This window comes from Heliconius melpomene, chromosome 4 (assembly GCF_056956725.1).
Source record: "Heliconius melpomene rosina isolate 202511_hmr_F chromosome 4, ASM5695672v1, whole genome shotgun sequence".
Classification (NCBI taxonomy): Eukaryota; Metazoa; Arthropoda; class Insecta; order Lepidoptera; family Nymphalidae; genus Heliconius; species Heliconius melpomene.
Window position 1 is genome coordinate 5,996,936 of NC_140392.1, and position 3,334 is coordinate 6,000,269.

The following is a 3,334-nucleotide window of genomic DNA, read 5'->3' on the forward strand; positions in this document are numbered from 1 at the left end:
GAATTTGTTCCCTGACTTCCTGTCTATGTATAAAAGGATACCTATAGCTTTTAGTATATACGGGTATTTCATCTGTCGTTTTAATCGAATGCTTAATTGTATTGCTAAACGTTAAGGTTTCGCCTTCTAAATAAAATATATCCGAATAACGACCACAAAGCGTTTCTAAATTAATTCTTTCTTCCTCGTTTAAATGGCTAGTCCGTAAACGGGAGAGAACATCCTTTTCGCGTTCTATCATTCGCTCGGTATACTTATATTCAATATGATTCAATTCCGCCTGGATAGGTTTGTCGATAGAAAAAATTATGTCGTTGCGTGTGGGGTTATAAATTTCTAAAATAGCTCTGTTATTTTTCGCGCAAGTTAAACATTCTTTTATAATACAACTAGAGATTACTTGTTCTGGGATAAAAATTTCACCTTCACGAATATTAATTGGTAATTTTACTAATTTCGAGGTACCTGCCGGTATAATATTTTCGTACAAATTTAAATTACACGAATTATAAATTTGAATAGGGTTGCACGCGTTTGAAGTAACAAATAATTTTCTTTTATAATCGATAGTCGCTTCCCATTTATCTAATAAATCCGTACCGATTAAACCGTCAAAATAATTATGGAATTTATATATAAAAAATGTAATGCTATCTTTACTATTAAATTCAGGAAAACTGGGTATTGTTACGGAATACTTATGTCTACTTACAGCGTGTACGTTACTTACTTCGAAAGGATCATATTTTAAAGAAAATTTATTAAAATATTTTTCTACTGCATCTGGACTTATAAAAGATTGATTCGCGCCGGTATCGATAAGCAATTTTAGAGGGGGATTTTTAATCTGAATATAGGGAAGTTGACGTTGAGTTTGGAGATTAAGTTCTATTTTGGTTTGTCTAAAATTTTGAGTTTCTGAAAATCCTCTTCTTTATTAAGGGTTGATGACGAAGGTTCCTCTACAATTTGTTCGCAATTTTGAGATAATTCTTGGGGTGGTTCGCTACTATAATATGGATTTGCGTAATAATAATAGTCGTAATTATAATATTCATTATCGTCATAATAATCATAATAGTCATAGTACTGGTCATAAAGGTCACTGTCGTGGAAATTCATTTCCCTTGTTTTAAAATAATTAGACGGTGGTGGGTTTCCGTGCTTACTCCAATCATGTCCTGGAATATGTCTAGTAGGTGGTAAATTTCTAGGTACAAAAGTACTAACACCGCTCATAGGACGAGGTGCCTGAGAGGTCGAGTTAAATTGTGGGGGTGCATTACGTGGGTTAATTCTAAATGCATTATGGGGATTATAATTTGGGGGTTGTGCTCTAAATATTTGTTGAGTACGTGTTGGGCCTAAGTGTTGTCTATGTAATGTCTGTTGTGGGTTAGTTATAAAATTATTACGAAGTGGATAATTAGCTTGAAAATGTGGCTTAAACTGTGGAATGTGGTTATTAAAATTATTTACCTTAAAAGACTGAGAAGAAAAGTTCTGGGGGTGCTTTGTCCTGTCGGGTTCATTTCGAGCCTGTAAATACATAGTATTTAATTCGTCTTGAACGAATTCTAACGCTTTTTCTATGGTTACCGGCCTCATGCATCGTATGCGTGAGCCTAAGGGGTCCTTTAAACCTCTTAAAAACGCTTGCAAAGTTAATTTCTGATATAAAATTCTTTTAGCTTCTATTGTAGTACCAATTTCCTCATGCAATGTAATATATGTCATTATTGTACTAAATAAATTTTGGCAACGTTCATAAAATTCCTGAGGGGTATTAGATCCCTGTGTTAAAAGAGAGAGATCATTGTACAACGCAGTTTCATCGCGTTGATCTGAAAAATTATTAATTAGCGACTTACGAATGCCACTCCAGTCTGATGGAATACCACTTGTATTTATTAAGCGTGCCGCTGAGCCTGTTACTTTATTTAAAATACCATTTGCAAGAGCAATACTAACTAAATTATTTTCGGGATTATTACTAATAAATTCCTGTACCAATTGATCGCATAAACTAATAAATCTGGGTAAAACATTTGAATTTCCGTCAAATTCGGGCACTAGGCGTAAAGCTTTAAAAATGTTATCTAATTCAGACATTTTAATTTAATTATATTTTATTTAATTATATAGTAAAAATTAATTACGTTATAATAATAATTGCTAAACCTATATATCTTAGATTACCGAAAAAGGAAATTTAAGAACCGCGTTTTTATTCGTATTAAACCTAAATTAATATTAAAAAAATCTCCAATTGCCACAAAAGGGAAACGGAAAAAAGGAAACTTAAAAATACGGGTAAGCAATCACTAGAAAGATTCTAATGTACTTACTGGGTTAAATCTGTTTTCTCTGGTGCATCAATGTCTGGATACTCCTGCGCCGCCTCGTAGATTCTGGATACTCGTGCTGGTGCTTGAGAGCCACCCGGGTGGTCCGCGGAGACGTTAAATTCGATATTCCCGAATTTTAAGTAACGTTGCTCGCGACCCGGCCCGCGAGTATCCTACCGACTGCGCCAATTATGTACGGTGGCAGCGTAGGTTCCAAAAAAAACCGATTTTACTTAAAAATATTTTATTAAAATTAACTTATTATTACAAAAGGTGAGACTTGCTCAAAGTCGGAGACAAGAATGATTTTATATTCTACATTTAATTCTAATTTTAATTATAACAGCAGGTGTGGGGATTCGAATAACAATTCCAAGATTTAAGAGAATTGTGCAATGTATTAATTGGAAATTAAATTATGGGTAACGTTGTGGGACATATTCTGGGTGGTCCTAGGTCAGCAATTCCTGGGTTGTGTGCTAACGTAACACACACCGTTATGCGGCCTTTGATGACAATCTTTTTTTAAAGAAACTATACTTTATCCACTCATTTTTATTAGCTAAATACAAATAATTACATTGGGTGTTTTTATGGTTCCCAAGTATTAGCGACGGCGTCCAAGATCTAACTAACTTTTACAAATGATATTTTAATAAGAAAGAAATAGAATGGAATTTGCTGACCCGTTATAACCATGCTACAGAAAATTACAATAAATGATATTTGCTAACAGGCATATTGAGTCTGAGAATAAGGGTTAACAGCACTTACAGTAATGCTCTGTTTCAATTTTAGCATACATATCTACTAAATACTGTACTAAATTGGTTAAATAGGCCACGAAAACGATGGAAATACTTGAAATGGTTACTTCGGACTTGTAGCCGGTAAGAGTAAAATTGAAGAGAAGACGTTCTCTTGTGTTTGTTTAGTTCTCGAGTGATAGGATCAACGTGGTATAAAGAAAAATTATACCCATCTTC